This window comes from Nilaparvata lugens, chromosome 2 (assembly GCF_014356525.2).
Source record: "Nilaparvata lugens isolate BPH chromosome 2, ASM1435652v1, whole genome shotgun sequence".
In the NCBI taxonomy this organism is placed as follows: domain Eukaryota; kingdom Metazoa; phylum Arthropoda; class Insecta; order Hemiptera; family Delphacidae; genus Nilaparvata; species Nilaparvata lugens.
In genome coordinates, this window is record NC_052505.1 from 38422414 (window position 1) to 38445154 (window position 22741).

Genomic DNA, 22741 nt, shown 5'->3' on the forward strand with positions numbered 1-22741 from the left:
TTGTTCATTGTCAAAGCATTTAGTTTCTTAATAGTATTTATAATTTCTAGATCAAAAGGGAATGTATCCATAAATCTGCCTATATAAATTTTTTAACTGTCTTATATTCATGCATATAGAGATATTGGATATCGAATATTTAAGATTTGGTGTTGAGTAGTAGGTGAGAGTATTAGTAAATAGTTTTAAATAGTTTACTCCAAAAAGCATTTGAATAGTTTACTCCTCTCAAATAACCAGAAACTATAATCACAATTGGAATTCAGAGCAAACTCAATGGGCTTGCAAAATTTAAAATAACACGAATATTGCTGGAATCAGTTGAAATTGAACTCACAAGTTTAGTTAGATATAATTTCATTGATGACTAACTTACTCGATCGCAATGAAAATATAAAAAAAAACTTTTGTGTTCTTGTTCTTGAAAAACAAAAAAAAATCTGGTTCAAACAATTGGCCTAAGAAAAGTATAAAATTATAAGCATGTTTGAAACTTGAATCTTGCTGATTCCAAACACTGGATGAAATGTCTGTTAATGATGAATGGTAATTTTATCTATAAAAATCTTGCTGATTCCAAACACTGGATGAAATGTCTGTTAATGATGAATGGTAATTTTATCTATAAAAATTCAAAATTTCCCTTGTGCTATCTTGTTTTTACCTTCTCCTCTTGCCAGAATACTGCCGCCAAACAGCAGTTGGAGGTGACTTGTGTGGGTTAGGATAGCCGGCCGCCCATTCAAAAACAACCGAAACTTCTTCATTTACAATTCTATTGCCGGTGGAATCGAAGCCTCAGTGATATCTGCATTAATTACGTCTGACTCCAGTCCGACAAAAGTGTGTGTGTGTGTATTTCAGGCAAGGGCCTGGTTCAGACAACAGATAGACGGTATTCGGTATGAGCTATGAGGTATGAATGTGTTCATAAAATGGACTTCTTTCAGAATGGAAAATAGAGAAAAGGAAGCTGAAAGTAGTGAGTACATATTACATACTACAATGTGAAAAGTGGATGATGAGGGGAAAAGAGAAATGTTACTGGGAAATTATAGAACGACGTAAGTTACACAGACTTAAAATATGGAATGTTAAATAATAATGACTAACCTACTCGATCGCAATGAAAGTGAAGAATATAGTGTGAAGAATTTATGATACCGGTGAGAAAAATGGAGTAGATGATGAGAATATGTAATAGAATAATAGGATAGGATATACAGTAGTATAGTATAAAGAGTAGAATGTAGCAGAGAATAAAGCATAGAATTTATTAAACGATTAGAATATAAATGGAGTACTTAATAAGATCTACGATAATAGTAGAATAGTATATTATAGAGTATAGAGTATATAGAATAGTACATATAAATTAACAATAGAGTACGGAATATAATATACATGGGATTCTCCATTTATGATTGTTGCTATGGTCATAAGGTCCTGAATTGCATACAGAACACTTAACCAAGTAAGGGTAATGTAACAAGGAAAATTACCAAAATTACTCAATGACTGACAACTTCAACCAAAAATAGAGTGACAGAGACGCTAGAACCTCTTTCTAGAGCTCTTGTACAACTTCTACGTTGCATTATCTCAAAAGTATGCCCTTTATTGACATCGCTCACATTAAACTGTGTGAGTGTTTCTAGCTTAGCCGTTCCCAGTCGAACAGAAACAGACAAAGATCGTATTCCTTGGCCGGTGCCGCGAGAGAATGTCGCTCGCCACCCTCCCAAGTCAATCGCATAGAACATCAATCGTTGGCCACTGGTCACTGCTGTGATGGATGCTGTCTCGCAGCCAGCTCTGGCAGCCAGTCCGGTCTCAGTCCGACCACGTTGCTTTGCTTGTTCTATCAGCGCTGGTCGAATTTGTATCGGCATCACATCACTCACTGAAGGTCGTCCACTATTCACGCGGATTCACGTTGTTCAGACTCACAACACTACTGTTTCGGGTGAAGCTATTCCGTATCAATACTTCAATGAGGAAAGAAACTGGAAAATGCGAGTTTTAAAAAAGTCAGAATCCCTTTGTTTCTTCGAATGGTGGCAGGACAAGATTATAATTATTTAATCTTGATCTTTTGAGGTGGAACTTGAAAAATGTATCTTGAATCCTTAGCTGCTCAGATCAAAACTTCAAATTGAACTAAAAAGTATGTAAATACAAGAATTATATTTTTTTCATTATTTATGAATATCTAGAATATTACAAAACCCCACAGGTACGTGAGCTACAAGTCTTCTCACTTCGACTCAATTGAAAATGAATATAATAAACTATTTTTCACTTTAATAAGATTGTTTCGTATAACACTCTACATACATTTTTGAATGTGAAATTCAAATATCCTTCAAATTCACAACTTCAAGGAAATGCTAAATATTCAAGGATTATCATCTGAAGATGAATCATTTCTCTATTTATTTGTCTCACGTCTGTTCATTTTATTTCGCTTGCTTGTAATTACTTATTCTCAGCACCTTGCATGAACAAAATAATCAGGAATTATCATATATGAAGATGATTCCTTACACTTTTTCGCTGACTCCTGTTTCTTTTATTCTGCTTCTCCTTTCATTATTTTCAATTCCCATCTACACCCTCTTCAAAATCCAGAGGGAAACGAAAAATATTTATTTTCTTCCGTATATACTTTTTCCTCAATCGCATTTTCGAATTGCCCAATTCATTTCTCAACTCTTTAATACCACTCTCCCCCATTCAATTATTCATATCTCCTGTCATCTTTTTGTTCCGTATTCTTAAGCTTGCGTAGCAGCCTAGAGATTCGGGTTCGAATCCACTTATCATCAAAAGTTTTCAGCCAAGACAATTCCGTGTTATCGGATGGGCACGTTAAATTGTCGGTCCCGGCTGAAGTATGACAGTCGTAAGAACATTGACGGTTCTAATGATAATTCAGGCGGGTGGGAACTTCCCGCAAGAAAAGTCATTTTATACAAATTTACTTGTACTATCCCTTCACTCATTCCTCTGCACCCTTCACGCTTCATATTTATTTGCCTTCTCAACTCAATTCATCTATTTTCTTGTAGGATCGAGGAGAACAAGGATGACAATACAAGGAACTGGAGTTCTATACATTGGAGTGTACATGGGTGAAAGATGAAGGCATAAGACAGAAGACTGAATAGAGAACGAGACAGTGAATAAGACAAGAATATAAATCGCAGCGAAGATCAACCTGTTCGACAACATAGCCGCACGGTTCCCATTTCGGATTTCAGTTGCCTCAGTTCCCAGTTCGCTTCAATACAGAATGGACAGACATATCGAACAAGTCGCCGTGTGTGGCATTTTCGAACATCTTTCTTACCCATAAAATATCGTATATATTGCGAATATCTCGTATGATTCTTCCAGGTAGATTCGAATTATGATGTAATGCAATTAGGCATAGGCCTATTTGTGCATTATATGAATTCATATTCAAGCTTCTTAATGGTCCGATCCTTGGAGACAGAAATTACCTTGGAGACAGAAATTAGGCTTATAGCAATTTATAATGATCATACTCAGGGTAGTATACCAATATAGTAGTTCTCTACTAAAGTACCAATAGTTCTCAGTAGTATTGTGGAAAGTACTCTCAGATGAGAAAATTAGTTTTTATGAGGATAAATAACAACGTTTATTACCCATGAAAATTAAAATATTTCAATACAGATTTTGGTCGGCAGCAATCAATTTATTTTATACATAGTATTATCGTATAGGCCTTAGTAATTTTTTTATATAATAGTTATAACTTGAACTTCAAATAGTTATTTACACTTGGTGATGAATGTAACTTTCATGAATGGATTATGTTGCCAATGGCCGTATTCATGATCAACTTCAAACTTGAATGTACGGTACTAAGAAACTATAAAATAACATCCATAATTTGAGTCAAATGTGCAGTACTTGCACGAGTTCTCAAATAAATTTGGAATTTGACAATAAGATAATCAATATTACACCGAAGTATAAAAGTTTATGATGTTAGAAACTGTTCAATCCTGATTATAATAGTTGATGATGATCGTCAACATTTCGTTTTATCAGAAAATGTAAATGTTTTGAAAAGATTAATGTTTCTAGAGTTTCGAAATTATCAATACACGAGTTTTTTGCTGGAAAAGTTCATCAACTGGGACAACGGCTGGATCTGTTTTCCATGGGTGAGAGAGAAGTATAGTGTTGAAATATTATCAATATTCGAGTTTTCTTCTCAAGGAAAGGCGTCTAAAGAAAAGAGCAGACCTAGCCTTTGAAGAAAAAATAGAGTGAAAAACACTAGACCTTAAAACATCATTGTTTCTCCTCGCCGATGAAACTTTTCGTGTTTTTCTTGTCCTATTGGCCTCGATTCCAAGATTCGGGTCGCTACAAATTCTCACTGCAAGAGTAAACAATAGAGCGTTCACCATGAAGGAAGCTCCAAACTTTTATCTTTCGAGAGCTTAGCTTTTAAAAAACAACATCATAGTAACAGAATTCAGTAATTGTTGTACAGTGGTATATTATTCAGGCCTTTTCGCTGCTCTATTCAGGATGCGCGATCTGTTAATTGGAAAAATTCCATTCAAAAGGAAAGCAGCAAAATTGGGAATTCAACTTGAGAAATAATAAGAAATCGCTGAAGTTTAAATCCAAGAGTTACAAATCAGTAGAAAAAATTGGGTTGAAGAATGTTGCTGGAATTTGCCTACAGATTTTTCTTAAAACACCATTGGATGAGATGCTGAACCTCGATAGCTTAAGACAATAGTCCAATCTAATCAAAGACGACTTACAGCCAGAACAGAAAAAATCCTATTTCTGTTGATCTATTTACTGATACTTATTATGCAGTTTCTTGAAGGTCAACTACAACATAGAATATTATCAATCGTATCGTTTCCAATTGATACAAGAATACAAGTTATTCACTGCTCGAGAAGCTGAATAAATCTGAATAATCAATAAAATCAATCATGAGAGATGTTGTTTGATTATTAATTCATGGCTTATAACGATATTTTATAGATTTTTAACAATTTTCTAGAAGTTGCTAATGTATTTCGTGAACCTATTGTGTTATAAGTATGGGATGCATAAGAATAATCCATAATGGATTAACTTGAGATTTTTATTGAGAGGTTCCTGGGAGTTGCAGTTGATTGAAAACGGAACTTGATATTCCATCTTCCAAATATATTGGACATGTCTCCAATTGCAACACATGCATAATGCAAGAGTGTAATTCTATGTTTAAAGCCCTGATCTTGTTCCATTTGAACAAGAAATGATAATGAGAACAATGATAATAGAACACATAAAATGTATGAGAGTCTCTGAAATTGGTAAAGGTACTCTACTGAATTTTTTTAGTTAACGGAATTCATTGTTTAGTGAGTAACATGTAACACAAAAGGAACCAGAAATATTTTCTAGAAATTTTTTTATTCGTATGATATTCAAAGGTTCAACACGAATCGCGAATCCAGAACAAGGAAAGATCTACTCTTCACATTTTTTATCACATTGCCATCTTACGTGACACAAGAACTGGATCACATATCGGGTCAACCAACATTGCAATATCCTGATTATCTGGGAACTGGAAACACAAAATACGTAGATAATGATGAAAATGCAAATACCATTAGAAATTATAGAAAACTATTGTAATATAGAAGATATACTGTGAAAAGTACTCCTCCAAAAATCCAGTTTGTAACGGGGACTCCTGAACACGAAATATAAAAAACATTTTTATTATATAGATAAGGAATTCGACTTTTCTCAGCCTTTTCGATCTTGATATCAACCGAAACAACATCGCCATCCTCACTCAAGTTTAAAATATTTTTGAATGTAAGATTTGAAAAATTCTTCCTTGATAATTCAACAAAGAACTTTGCATCAAATTCCATTCGATTAGAATCTCTCACCTTTTAAAACGATAGTGGGCGATCTATCAATATTCCTTGCATTTTTCATTGTTACTTTTCGCGAATTTATGCAGTGATTGTGTAATGATATCTCATCACAAAGTATAATAACTTTATGAATATTCCAATCCCAATGTAATGTATTCACACAGAAAAATATTTTTCACATTTGTCTCAATCGATGCTTCTTTTATTTTTCATTCTGTTTCTGATGTATTCGTGATCCACGAAAAAATTAATTGATTTATCTCTCGCATGATATTCAATTAATTAATCGTTCAAATGATAGCTCATTGTAGAATAAGTGAACACTCATCAAAATTTATTCTAGAATGGGAAATTATACTTCTCAAGTCTTAACAAACTCTACTTAGAAACTTTTATCCAATGATATTACTTAATACTTTTAATTACTTAATCTAGATTTGCTCTTTTCATTCCAATATTTCGATACATTGCTATTACAATTGAGTTAACAATAGAAAACATTGTTTGAATATTTCAATCAATAATGTAAAAATTTTGTTTTATTTAAATTAACATTAAGAACTTATTGACCTATTTCAATCAACGAAATAGTTAATCAACTAGTCGTATCTTGGAAAGCCAATTTGGTTCCCCTTCAACATTGATGCTAAAAAATTCAACTTTCGATATTTATATTTTCAGGATAACACTTGTCAGGAGATGTTGAGTTTTCTATTTCGATTCTGAATAGAGTGAAGGAGGAATGTCAGAAACGCCACAACATTCATAAACTTAAGACATTCATTATGGAATGTATCTAGGAATCGACTTATATTATTAGAAACAAGTTATCAGTGTATTCAATGCTCCACTTCCATTATGTTCTAGACAACATGCACAAATATCTACAATGGAAGCAGATCATTATACATTTCAAGAATGCATATAAATAGGTGAATTTCAAAAGTATATTCTTTCCAGGAAATTGTACTTATGTTTAAAACAGATCCTGTTTGAAACTTATCTACTAGAAAAGTAGCACATTATGAAAAATGTCATGAATGCCTTTGTATAGTAATGTAATGGATTTAGAAGCATTGTTTCTGGAATATGCTCTCGCTACTATAGTGCTAATTGGATCCTGTTCAAATTCTGGTTATATGTGGAAACATTTCTACTACAGGTTGAGTAGCATTGTAGTACAATAACTACAATTTTCTTGCATAGTTGAAATTCTGGAATCCTTCAAGTGGCGGCAATGAAATGTTACGAGAATTCATGGTAGCTTTGCGGTAATGCAGTTTGAACATTTTAATAGGGTGTTCCAACTGTTGTAGAATTGTTATTGCGGAAATAAATTACGAACTCCAGAATGTTTCGCAGGTGGAAGTCTGGCAAGTGGCTGTTGGGAACTCGATACCAAATTGAACGATGAATCGATAAAGGTGAGATGAAGTTTGAAGTGGTTCATCAATTATGTAAATAGATATTGTTTCCACAAACCCCACCCCTTTATCTGGGGCAAACCTCACCTCAAGGAAAATTTCTCAGAGCAAAATTATATCAAACAAGATATAATGTAAAGTGTGACACTTTGACGTGTCATATACTACAGGAGCGCTGCTTCCTTGGTGCAGTTCCATAAGACGAATAAGTAAAGAAAAGTGAAGAAAAGTTAAGTAAAGATAATATTCATATTCCGAATGGACAGTCATTGCTGCTGATTTATAGTTTTTGAAATCTCATTGTGAGTTGAGATTCCCGATCAAATCCAGCATGCACTATTGTAGATCACCATTTATGAAGATACTATACCTTTTATTGATCTTCGCAAAACAAAAATAGAATCAAGATTTCAATAACTTTCTTGGAGTTGTTGGAGTTCTTGGAGTATATTTTTCAGGTTTAGTATATGATAAAAGCGTTACATTTTTGAAAGGGTTTCACAACAGATTTTTTTAAAGTTGATTATAATTCATCCAAAATTAAATTTGACATCAGCTCCGGCTCCAACTGGATTTTGAACTATAATCAATTGTCCGGTTCTCAAGGCTCCAAAATTGGTATACAATATTTATGTAGTCTGAATCGAATGCAGAAGGGTAATATGTGGGTAGAGAGAAGGAAAATTGTAGAGCGATAATGAATTCGTTACATTATTTGGTAGCCACTGAGCTACACTCAGATTAAGTTTGACGGCCGCTCTCAAATCGAAACAGAATAATTAGAGCAGATCTCCATAAGTTACAATACAAATAGTACAGAAAGAGCCGAGCCCGATTTATTTGGTTGCCGAGCTTGACATGCCTGGTTGAGTACTCAATCTCAAGATCTGTCTTATGGATTTATCTCCCACCAGAATTTCATCCACGAAAATATTCATTGTGGAATAATTATTAGAAGGTAGAACGATTTATGTGCTCGAAGAGTATTTTAATTACGGACTCATAAATATGCAAATGAAGTAATAATAAATCTATCAAACTCTTTCGAACTGCAAGGTGAAAGTGATGAGTGTCCGAAGGTGTAAACACTCACTATCGCTCTCACTCCAACTAACTATCGCCCTTTTTATCTCATCTCAATCTATTCCACTCTCAACACTATCATGAATCTTGGGGGCTCTTTTTTCTCTCTTCCTCCCAACCTCTTCGCTCATTACAGTCTGCATCGAAACACCCCACACTGCATTCTCCATTCATTTATTTCCAACCCGATTATTAATCGGGTTGATCATATAGTGATCATGGATCAAGCAAGCCCTTTGATATCGGAAAGTATGATTGTCTATTGCCTAGCCTTCATAATGTTTTTTAGTGAGGGAATAATACACGAGGTTAATAGCTTATCAATTTGGTTATTGAATTGTGTATTCATACATTTATTTATTTATACATATATTGATTACAAAACATTGAAATCATAATATAATTATGACATTGGAGGAAAAACTAGGCTGAGCCTGTACTATTTCTCTCCATAAATTTTGATAAAAGTTAATGTTGTCCAAAGGTTAAGGTTATGAAATCACACACTGCTTCATCACTCGATTTTTGGTCCAGGAATAATGATTTTAAAATTTTGAATTTTGAAGATTGACGTAATACTTGAAATGAATAACAGAAAGTATCACAATGATATGAAAAAAGATGTATGGAAAGAAGCATTTAATCAGTTGAGTAGCTTGCTTCAAAGAGAGATAGAAGAGAAATATTGAACACACTTATAAAGCCCCGGCCACACTGCAGCTTTCCGATCCCACTCATGTGCGATACTTGTGTGGGGTGGAGGGGTGATGGTGGCAGCATGACACTGATCACTTGACAGACTTGTGAGGCATGAACACTGAACACACCATTCCAGGCATTTGTCATCATATTAATATGATGTGATCGAAGAAGAGTGATATCGGAAAGCTGCATGATGAGTGTTTCCCGGCCTTAACTTTTATGACTGCAATGGGGTGGAATAATGAGTCAAGTATACGAGGTTCAACATGATTCCAACAATGATAATGATTCAATGACTTTCTTTGAAATTAAATTGAGCATGTTCACCTGATCGTTACATAGTTGGGGATTCACGTGTATAAGAAGTTTTTCCATTGTGGAGTGATTCCTTTCATAATATTGTTTTATCACAGAAGTCTATGAATACCGCTGGGAATATGCAGATTCAGTTCATAAAATAACTGGATCAGTAGCATTCAACTGTAAAAAAGTCCGAAATAGCACTGATAAATAGTTGAACTGGGTTCATTACTACCGTTGAAATCAATATAATTACGAATTTATTAGTCGACGATGAAAGACCAACTTACTATAAAAAGTGTTTCAAACACATGCCACTTTGTTTTTCGCCGTACAATAATAAAATATCCAACAACATAGCAGGAGCTGGGTAGCGGAGAACTGTAACAAAGTCAAGTGCCAGATTATCACGGCTTAAACACCGAACTGAGAATGAATCTTGCGAAATTATCTTTCATCAGCGGCTTACTCCCCCTGTTTGCATTAGCAGCCACTTCCAAAAACAAGATTACCTCACGAGAAGCATCATTGTCACTACCAACGTTTGAATATTTCCTCTTTTGACTATCCAAATCATTCCCCTCAATTATTAATAATACGTCAAGCTCACGTTCCACTGATTTGAATAAAATTATTCACTCAATGTGATATTATTTCATAACGAGAAGATAATATTATTCCATAAATAGAAGATAATCTGAATCATATTTTAATCTTTTTCTTAAGATTTGTACTGAATTTATTGACAACTTTATCTACTGACGTTCAATGATAGCCTACTCACGATAAAATGGATGCAGTTTTGGTAATCGATGATATTGTAGACGAAAATGGGAGATCGTTCTACCTGTAAAATAGAATTATATCATGTAGTTAACATTCGGAGTAATAAGAAAAAATTGAATATTCATCTCTCCCATTTATAGAGCATGATCTGAGCTATACCCTACTAATGATTGTCATTTATGGACAAAACATTCAGGACACAATAGGATAACCCGAAACGTACATATTCATGATGATCTATACAATAATTATTACGCTATGGAATCTCAACAAGCAGAACCCTGAATTAAGTAGAAAATTATGATCCATAATCATAACGAATTTCATAATAGTTCAAATCCGTCTGCTAACAGGATATCCGGGCATTATGAATGGGTTTTGAACTCAATTGAATGCTTTCACAAATAGTCTGACAATTATAGATCACATCATCTCTGAGGTGTATAATTTCTAACTATTGAAAAAAGATCGCTTTGCTGGAGCTCGGAACCCTTCCCCTTAAAAGAGTATTTTGCCCAAAATATCTCGAAGTCTTGCAAGATTGAAGATTGAGTTCGGCCTCATAAGATCTCGAATCATATCCATAGTAAACTGAAAAACTTTAATAGATTAATAATAGTCGTAAGTCGTTAATTGTATTAAACAAAAAAAAAGAATTTGATGTGAATTATGTCGACACGAAAATAACTTGAAATTATTGAACTATTGCTGCTTGAATAAAACTAGCCACGATATGATCAATGACCGACACTTGAGTAAAATATATTCAATATGCCTTTGGATGATACCTCTTATTCTCCATATTTCACATGAATAATGAATAGCCCTTCAACCAGTTTATTGGTTTGATAAACGAGCCAGGTGAGCTGCATCGAAAGCATAAGTGTTTCGTAATTGCATGTTTCCTACTGAAGTTGTTTAAATCATAGAGGAAGCCCATTAACGTCAACAAGAATCAGCATTGCCTGATATAATCATGAAATTAGATTTGTATGGTAGTATCGTTCACATGCAAATCAATACGTTTATTTGAAACTTAATGTTCGAATCAAAGTATATTCATGTTAAAAACTGTTTGATTTAATTTGCATTGGTCTTAGTAGTAATGAGCTGATTTCTTTTGTTCTGGGTACATTGATTGTGATATTATCATTATCAATAAGTTATTATGCAAGAATAATGATTAGTGTATTTCCTCATTTTTACTGTTCTATGCTACATAGTATCATTGTGAGGATTGTTTGATCAGAGAAAATTCTAAGAATTAATAGTGAAATCGTAGTAGTCCTCTTTGGAAATTCATGAGAATTAATGAAATTGATTGATCGTCAAAATTGATTGATTAAAGTTGACATAAAATATCATGCCTCTATATTTTACCAATAGAACTGTGTAAATTCATTTTGGGATGAGTTTTCCTGGAAAGCAGGCTCATTCTTGGATGGTTAATTAATTTCATCCACTTTGGTGTAATCAAATCGAATAAAAATTGTGAGTTAATTTTCTCGTAGGAGAATCAGAATCAGAATTCACGATTTCTACTTTGAAATAATTTGTATGGCCACACTCTCATGCACACTCTCATCTAGTATAAAATATTATTCTGAACTAGTACTTAAAAAAATAAAGTACCAAGGAAGTATCAGTTCAAGTAATAAATAATACAATGGGTAATAATAATAGTCAACAGCTATGAACGCTGCTGATTAGCCATCTTAGTGCTAAATTGTAATTCAAATTAGCATTCATCAAAAATGTAGAGGAATGGAAAACTATGATCATAAATCATATTAATACTCTTTGTATGTATTTCACTTTTTTGAAAACTAGATGGCCTATATCAGACATTCATTGTATCTCCTCGAGGCAGCAACTCGGTCAGATTGCCGGTCATTTTTGCCGCAACGTTTTCAATTGTTCACCATGCTACGACTGGTGCTCTGCCGTGACGACGCTCAGTGAAGCGTGAATTTATGGAGTGGCAGTCATGTGAGCTCTGCACGCGTAGCGTTGCGTCGCTTGTGACGACCGTAGTCCAAAGACGTCTTGAAGACGATGGTCTTTTAAAGACGTGAGAGACCACCAGCAGAGTCAGCTCAGCGATCCAGCTAGGATGGCATTTTTCTTTAATGAGATCCGACAACCGATAAGACTCTCAAACCGCTAATAATTCAATTCTGGCCTCTCGCAGCTTCGCCACTCTGTCACCTTTGCTAACATTCACTTATGAGTCATCCAGTCGGATTTCAAAAAATGAATGACCCAGTTTAATGTTTGCTTCACCAGCTTAGTTTCACGTTCACCATGTTAAATATAAGCTGCTATAGGTTATTCACCGACTTGTACAGAACTCATTTTTTAACACCGTTTAATGAGGATTTAAACTGTTCTGGAAATTGTTTGTTCCTTAATTACCTATAAATCGAAATATTGTGCTTATAAACTTGAATAATTTTATTGAACAATATACAAGAACATACAAATCAAATTATATGTTTGAGTAAGCTAATAAATAATCATATGGCAACAACCATTTTTCTATTGTGAAGATTGAGAATCTTGTGAAAATGGAATTATATTATACTAGCCATCAGGCTCGCTTCGCTCGCCATATTCGCCATATTCGGCTCCGCCCCCTGGACCACCGAATGGATCGTCCAAGAATGAGATCAGCAGGCTCGCTTCGCTCGCCTGCATTTTTCATTTGAGCATTTTTATCATATGTTAGGACGATCCAGTCGGGGGTCCAGACTAAACGTCTGGCTAAACGGATATGGCGAGCGAAGCGAGCCTGACGGCTAGTAATATAATATTCCCAGGAATAGCTCTGATTGAAGTAGCAGTGCCCAATCAATTTTTCCGCGATAAATGCATTTCAATCCTCAACTTGATGCCAACCTAACAAAGTCAACTCAACTTAATGCCAACCTGACAAAATTATTAATTTAGTTACCAGTTAACAACTGTTTCGAAGAGGTACTCTCTCTAGATTATAGTTCTATATTAACATATGGTATGACCTTATTTCAATTATAATAAGGGCATATTAAGAGCATAAGAAGAATATACATGCTTAAAGACGAACTTCAAACCCTTAAAAACCACCCTTAGAGTTAAAATATTGCCAAAAGATTTCTTAGTGCGCCTCTAAAGGGCCAACTGAACATACCTACCAAATTTGAACGTTTTTGGTCCGGTAGATTTTTAGTTCTGCGAGTGAGTGAGTGAGTGAGTGAGTGAGTCAGTCAGTCAGTCAGTCAGTGAGTGAGTGCCATTTCGCTTTTATATATATAGATTAAACAAATGTGACCAAAAATGGATAACTAATCTATTCATTCCTAAGTAGTTATATTAATCAGCTTTAAAAACTGGTATTCCCCCAGTGAAGATAATTTCTTCTCTGAATAAGCTATTCTCTTAGCATGTATTTTTGTATTTCTGCACATGCTTAGTATAATTTGAAGTTTTCCATGAGGAGGGAATAAATTAATAAATCATCCAATAAATTTTGCATTGTTCATGATATCAATTTAATTGATATAAAATGATCCAATTGTTATTGGATCATTGAAGGACTCCAGCAGTGAGAATGTTAGAAGTTGTGAGTTGCGGAATGAAAGAGAGTGTTGAGAATAAGGAACGAATAAAGGAGTGTCATCGCTCATTTCTCATATCTCTCACAAATAAAGCTGATAGCTTGCTATCTGTGAGCAAGGAACATCTTGAACCAAACACAATTGCCACAAGCAATTAAGAAGCTTTCTCTCACTTACGTTTCTCATCACTCATCCTCTCTCTTTCTTCTCCTTCTCTTCTGACCCACACTTTATTCGCTCTCATCGAACATCTCTTTGCTCACTGATTATCACTTCTCCCACACATTTCATTTGCCAAAGAATCTCTTTTAGACAGCAAAGTGAATAATCATCAACATAACCTAACTTCGCCGCATCTCAGCTAATAATGAAATATTATAAATCCACATCAAATGAAGAAATTATTATCAACTTTAAATCAAGAAAATAAACTGCGAAACAACTTTAAAAATTTACCAACCTAATCAAGCCATCTGCCTCATGTCACAGTCATCACAGGAAAAATCGCCTAGTACAATCCGCACAACTGAAAAATAGAAACAAGAATTATATTATCCACAGAAAATAATTATAAATTAGAAATAACATGAAATTAGCAGTGAATAGGAGGAAAGAAAACAAACAAAGTTTATTTGAAAAAATGTGTAAATCTAACCTTGAAATACAGAATCGATAGAAAAAATCTATTCAGAACCAAAGCCTGTTCGATAATTTTCTTCGTCCCACCAACCAATGTGTACGAAATCCTAGAGTCAATGTTAATAGAATCAAAGCAATATCGTTATTTAATTATTGTAACCTGTTATTTAATGTGGAATTATAAGTAAAAAACGCAACCAAAAATATATATTTATGTTAATTTGCACGAAATGCGCATGTTCTGTGTTATATGAATGTATCTCTAAAAAAGCTAAAAAGAAAATGAAATTCTTACCTTTAAATGTGAAATTTATTACTGTTGCATCAAAAGATCATGAATTGAAATTCAATTGATAAATGTAATCTTAAGACTTAATATTTGTAACCAACATTGATAAAAATCAAGAAAGCCATTTCAAGTGTAACCCTGTTTGTACGCAACGTACTAAGCGCAAATAAGAAATTGCTCGAGTCAAACGGTAGACGATTGTCAAGTCACCGAAGTAAAATCACACTCTCACCCAATTTATGTAAAAGCCAAACCAAAGAGTCGAAACCTGTAATAACTATGAAAAATGATGAAAGTCTATATTTGTTGCAAATACTATTCAAATCTTAAGAAGTAATATGTGAAATCTTGTATATTTGTTATAGTTATGGGTCTGCTCATAAGCCACCCGTGATTGGAAGTTGTGGAGTTGTTTTAATGAAGGATCCAAAGAGACCTCATTAATTATTGTATTTCGATTGTATCCAATGAAAGGAACAATCAATTATTTATTTTTTCGTAGCCAAACGTGCACGATATATTGTTTTTAGTGTTAAGTGTTGAGTTTTCGTAGAAGTAAGGAGATGAAATAGTGTATTCATCACAATATCGGATTTTTCAAATAGTCATTGTTTCGACTCGTCTCCCAATTACCTATTTAAAATATCCTGGGGGCTTTTGTGTGATGAATTTTTCAAATAGATCTCATGAAAAGAGAGAAAAATTGTGATTACCTTTTGAAATGAAGGAATTTGTTAAAGGAATAGTTAGCGACCGAGCGATAAAGCTTACTTATCAATAACTGTATATTTGATAAGAGTACCGTTCTGTACTGAATATTTTTCTAGGAAAATTATTCAATAAAATTATGATTATTTTGCAAATAAAGCATAAATTATTTATGAATCGCTCACCGATTTTGAGGTTACACTTGTTTACTATCGATCAGATGTTTTTAAAAACAGTTCGAACGCAGCCGACTGATTCAAAGCATTGTCAAATATCATACCGGTTCTCATGCAAGGTAAAATATCATTCCTAAAAATTATAAAACTATCCATAAAGGATCAAGAATTTCAAATAAAAAAATAAAATGTATGTGTTATCGTTGAAATTATTTATTATTTAAGAAGTTATATTATATGTCAGGTCTTATTGTAACTAAATAGGTCATAGCATGAAATTCTATTATTGATAAAATGGCAGAAATTAATTATAATAATCTCAAACCTAATAAAAATTGTACAAGAATATTAATTTATTAATAATTTAATTCAACTGAACCACATGGTAATTAAATCTCTTTGGTAGGTCTAAACCAATCACAGTGCATAGAAATAGCACCAAGACGGTGATCGTTTGAAAGCAACACATGTTAATCTATTATCAGACACCAACCCTGCCTTATCAGTTACACTAGCACATGTACATTGTATGAGAGGAACTATGTCTATAAGATTAAGCAGTTTTAAGAATTACATAAATTAAATTATTATTGTAATTAAAGGAATTGTATTCTACTACTTGCCACTGACGTCATGTTTACGTCACAAGCGTTCTACCAATGGCAAATTTTTATGCAAATTATTACATTGAGATTCCGAGAAGCAAGGTCTAGCCAAAAGCTTAGAGAAAACAGGAGCACTTCCCTTTTGAAATCCTTACCGTGTAGATCTCTTTTTATAGTTACCAAAGACCTATTTGTGAAACTTCTTGTTCGATTTTTAAATGTTCTATTTGTGAGCCGATATTTTAGGCCATCTATTTGCTCGAAGAGTATTTTAATTACGGACTCATAAATATGCAAATGAAGTAATAATAAATCTATCAAACTCTTTCGAACTGCAAGGTGAAAGTGATGAGTGTCCGAAGGTGTAAACACTCACTATCGCTCTCACTCCAACTAACTATCGCCCTTTTTATCTCATCTCAATCTATTCCACTCTCAACACTATCATGAATCTTGGGGGCTCTTTTTTCTCTCTTCCTCCCAACCTCTTCGCTCATTACAGTCTGCATCGAAACACCCCACACTGCATTCTCCATTCATTTATTTCCAACCCGATTATTAATAGTGATCATGGATCAAGCAAGCCCTTTGATATCGGAAAGTATGATTGTCTATTGCCTAGCCTTCATAATTTTTTTTAGTGAGGGAATAATACACGAGGTTAATAGCTTATCAATTTGGTTATTGAATTGTGTATTCATACATTTATTTATTTATACATATATTGATTACAAAACATTGAAATCATAATATAATTATGACATTGGAGGAAAAACTAGGCTGAGCCTGTACTATTTCTCTCCATAAATTTTGATAAAAGTTAATGTTGTCCAAAGGTTAAGGTTATGAAATCACACACTGCTTCATCACTCGATTTTTGGTCCAGGAATAATGATTTTAAAATTTTGAATTTTGAAGATTGACGTAATACTTGAAATGAATAACAGAAAGTATCTCAATGATATTAAAAAAAGATGTATGGAAAGAAGCATTTAATCAGTTGAGTAGCTTGCTTCAAAGAGAGATAGAAGAGAAATATTGAACACACTTATAAAGCCCCGGCCACACTGCAGCTTTCCGATCCCACTCATGTGCGATACTTGTGTGGGGTGGAGGGGTGATGGTGGCAGCATGACACTGATCACTTGACAGACTTGTGAGGCATGAACACTGAACACTGAACACTGAACCATTCCAGGCATTTGTCATCATATTAATGTGATGTGATCGAAGAAGAGTGATATCGGAAAGCTGCATGATGAGTGTTTCCCGGCCTTAACTTTTATGACTGCAATGGGGTGGAATAATGAGTCAAGTATACGAGGTTCAACATGATTCCAACAATGATAATGATTCAATGACTTTCTTTGAAATTAAATTGAGCATGTTCACCTGATCGTTACATAGTTGGGGATTCACGTGTATAAGAAGTTTTTCAATTGTGGAGTGATTCCTTTCATAATATTGTTTTATCACAGAAGTCTTTGAATACCGCTGGGAATATGCAGATTCAGTTCATAAAATAACTGGATCAGTAGCATTCAACTGTAAAAAAGTCCGAAATAGCACTGATAAATAGTTGAACTGGGTTCATTACTACCGTTGAAATCAATATAATTACGAATTTATTAGTCGACGATGAAAGACCAACTTACTATAAAAAGTGTTTCAAACACATGCCACTTTGTTTTTCGCCGTACAATAATAAAATATCCAACAACATAGCAGGAGCTGGGTAGCGGAGAACTGTAACAAAGTCAAGTGCCAGATTATCACGGCTTAAACACCGAACTGAGAATGAATCTTGCGAAATTATCTTTCATCAGCGGCTTACTCCCCCTGTTTGCATTAGCAGCCACTTCCAAAACAAGATTACCTCACGAGAAGCATCATTGTCACTACCAACGTTTGAATATTTCCTCTTTTGACTATCCAAATCATTCCCCTCAATTATTAATAATACGTCAAGCTCACGTTCCACTGATTTGAATAAAATTATTCACTCAATGTGATATTATTTCATAACGAGAAGATAATATTATTCCATAAATAGAAGATAATCTGAAACATATTTTAATCTTTTTCTTAAGATTTGTACTGAATTTATTGACAACTTTATCTACTGACGTTCAATGATAGCCTACTCACGATAAAATGGATGCAGTTTTGGTAATCGATGATATTGTAGACGAAAATGGGAGATCGTTCTACCTGTAAAATAGAATTATATCATGTAGTTAACATTCGGAGTAATAAGAAAAAATTGAATATTCATCTCTCCCATTTATAGAGCATGATCTGAGCTATACCCTACTAATGATTGTCATTTATGGACAAAACATTCAGGACACAATAGGATAACCCGAAACGTACATATTCATGATGATCTATACAATAATTATTACGCTATGGAATCTCAACAAGCAGAACCCTGAATTAAGTAGAAAATTATGATCCATAATCATAACGAATTTCATAATAGTTCAAATCCGTCTGCTAACAGGATATCCGGGCATTATGAATGGGTTTTGAACTCAATTGAATGCTTTCACAAATAGTCTGACAATTATAGATCACATCATCTCTGAGGTGTATAATTTCTAACTAATGAAAAAAGATCGCTTTGCTGGAGCGTTCGGAACCCTTCCCCTTAAAAGAGTATTTTGCCCAAAATATCTCGAAGTCTTGCAAGATTAAAGATTGAGTTCGGCCTCATAAGATCTCGAATCATATCCATAGTAAACTGAAAAACTTTAATAGATTAATAATAGTCGTAAGTCGTTAATTGTATTGAACAAAAAAAAAGAATTTGATGTGAATTATGTCGACACGAAAATAACTTGAAATTATTGAACTATTGCTGCTTGGATAAAACTAGCCACGATATGATCAATGACCGACACTTGAGTAAAATATATTCAATATGCCTTTGGATGACACCTCTTATTCTCCATATTTCACATGAATAATGAATAGCCCTTCAACCAGTTTATTGGTTTGATAAACGAGCCAGGTGAGCTGCATCGAAAGCATAAGTGTTTCGTAATTGCATGTTTCCTACTGAAGTTGTTTAAATCATAGAGGAAGCCCATTAACGTCAACAAGAATCAGCATTGCCTGATATAATCATGAAATTAGATTTGTATGGTAGTATCGCAATACACAGTTCACATGCAAATCAATACGTTTATTTGAAACTTAATTATTAAGTATATTCATGTTAAAAACTGTTTGATTTAATTTGCATTGGTCTTAGTAGTAATGAGCTGATTTCGTTTGTTCTGGGTACATTGATTGTGATATTATCATTATCAATAAGATATTATGCAAGAATAATGATTAGTGTATTTCCTCATTTTTACTGTTCTATGCTACATAGTATCATTGTGAGGATTGTTTGATCAGAGAAAATTCTAAGAATTAATAGTGAAATCGTAGTAGTCCTCTTTGGAAATTCATGAGAATTAATGAAATTGATTGATCGTCAAAATTGATTGATTAAAGTTGACATAAAATATCATGCCTCTATATTTTACCAATAGAACTGTGTAAATTCATTTTGGGATGAGTTTTCCTGGAAAAGCAGGCTCATTCTTGGATGGTTAATTAATTTCATCCACTTTGGTGTAATCAAATCGAATAAAAATTGTGAGTTAATTTTCTCGTAGGAGAATCAGAATCAGAATTCACGATTTCTACTTTGAAATAATTTGTATGGCCACACTCTCATGCACACTCTCATCTAGTATAAAATATTATTCTGAACTAGTACTTAAAAAAATAAAGTACCAAGGAAGTATCAGTTCAAGTAATAAATAATACAATGGGTAATAATAATAGTCAACAGCTATGAACGCTGCTGATTAGCCATCTTAGTGCTAAATTGTAATTCAAATTAGCATTCATCAAAAATGTAGAGGAATGGAAAACTATGATCATAAATCATATTAATACTCTTTGTATGTATTTCACTTTTTTGAAAACTAGATGGCCTATATCAGACATTCATTGTATCTCCTCGAGGCAGCAACTCGGTCAGATTGCCGGTCATTTTTGCCGCAACGTTTTCAATTGTTCACCATGCTACGACTGGTGCTCTGCCGTGACGACGCTCAGTGAAGCGTGAATTTATGGAGTGGCAGTCATGTGAGCTCTGCACGCGTAGCGTTGCGTCGCTTGTGACGACCGTAGTCCAAAGACGTCTTGAAGACGATGGTCTTTTAAAGACGTGAGAGACCACCAGCAGAGTCAGCTCAGCGATCCAGCTAGGATGGCATTTTTCTTTAATGAGATCCGACAACCGATAAGACTCTCAAACCGCTAATAATTCAATTCTGGCCTCTCGCAGCTTCGCCACTCTGTCACCTTTGCTAACATTCACTTATGAGTCATCCAGTCGGATTTCAAAAAATGAATGACCCAGTTTAATGTTTGCTTCACCAGCTTAGTTTCACGTTCACCATGTTGAATATAAGCTGCTATAGGTTATTCACCGACTTGTACAGAACTCATTTTTTAACACCGTTTAATGAGGATTTAAACTGTTCTGGAAATTGTTTGTTCCTTAATTACCTATAAATCGAAATATTGTGCTTATAAAGTTGAATAATTTTATTGAACAATATACAAGAACATACTAATCAAATTATATGTTTGAGTAAGCTAATAAATAATCATATGGCAACAACCATTTTTCTATTGTGAAGATTGAGAATCTTGTGAAAATGGAATTATATTATACTAGCCATCAGGCTCGCTTCGCTCGCCATATTCGCCATATTCGGCTCCGCCCCCTGGACCACCGAATGGATCGTCCAAGAATGAGATCAGCAGGCTCGCTTCGCTCGCCTGCATTTTTCATTTGAGCATTTTTATCATATGTTAGGACGATCCAGTCGGGGGTCCAGACTAAACGTCTGGCTAAACGGATATGGCGAGCGAAGCGAGCCTGACGGCTAGTAATATAATATTCCCAGGAATAGCTCTGATTGAAGTAGCAGTGCCCAATCAATTTTTCCGCGATAAATGCATTTCAATCCTCAACTTGATGCCAACCTAACAAAGTCAACTCAACTTAATGCCAACCTGACAAAATTATTAATTTAGTTACCAGTTAACAACTGTTTCGAAGAGGTACTCTCTCTAGATTATAGTTCTATATTAACATATGGTATGACCTTATTTCAATTATAATAAGGGCATAAGAAGAATATACATGCTTAAAGACGAACTTCAAACCCTTAAAAACCACCCTTAGAGTTAAAATATTGCCAAAAGATTTCTTAGTGCGCCTCTAAAGGGCCAACTGAACATACCTACCAAATTTGAACGTTTTTGGTCCGGTAGATTTTTAGTTCTGCGAGTGAGTGAGTGAGTGAGTGAGTGAGTCAGTCAGTCAGTGAGTGAGTGCCATTTCGCTTTTATATATATAGATTAAACAAATGTGACCAAAAATGGATAACTAATCTATTCATTCCTAAGTAGTTATATTAATCAGCTTTAAAAACTGGTATTCCCCCAGTGAAGATAATTTCTTCTCTGAATAAGCTATTCTCTTAGCATGTATTTTTGTATTTCTGCACATGCTTAGTATAATTTGAAGTTTTCCATGAGGAGGGAATAAATTAATAAATCATCCAATAAATTTTGCATTGTTCATGATATCAATTTAATTGATATAAAATGATCCAATTGTTATTGGATCATTGAAGGACTCCAGCAGTGAGAATGTTAGAAGTTGTGAGTTGCGGAATGAAAGAGAGTGTTGAGAATAAGGAACGAATAAAGGAGTGTCATCGCTCATTTCTCATATCTCTCACAAATAAAGCTGATAGCTTGCTATCTGTGAGCAAGGAACATCTTGAACCAAACACAATTGCCACAAGCAATTAAGAAGCTTTCTCTCACTTACGTTTCTCATCACTCATCCTCTCTCTTTCTTCTCCTTCTCTTCTGACCCACACTTTATTCGCTCTCATCGAACATCTCTTTGCTCACTGATTATCACTTCTTCCACACATTTCATTTGCCAAAGAATCTCTTTTAGACAGCAAAGTGAATAGTATCACAGACGTACACAATCGATCTCCTCTTATTTGCTTCCCCGCACATTCCACTTCTAATGATCCAATTCAAATAGTCTACTACAAATCTGAATACTCCAATATAGTCAAGAATTATTCTAGTAGAAGAAAAGTGTATTCTATGTAAAAAATATCTGGGAAAGATGAAAACTACTAATGTTCTAATAAAAAATATACAGCTAATTTATCCATTCATTCCTTCATTATTCTTCATAAGAAGAAATTTATTCTTTCTTTTAATTCTCCACCACGATAAGTTAGATATTTGCACTGTGTCCTTTTTCATCTGACACAACACACATCACATCACTAAATACTGTCACGTTATTCTTTATATTTAAATAACGATTAGCCTCCTGCTTGGCATCAGTCGGTAAAGCATGAGATTTGATATAATTAGGTCGTGGT

The 22741-nt window shown here is 34.1% G+C and overlaps 1 protein-coding gene across 1 annotated transcript in view; it reads right to left on the reverse strand.

The window, feature by feature from the left end:
* Positions 1 to 22741, reverse strand: part of LOC111047173 (protein Wnt-7b) — a 103048-nt gene that overhangs the window by 51737 nt on the left and 28570 nt on the right. The gene's annotated exons all lie outside the window — the stretch shown is intronic.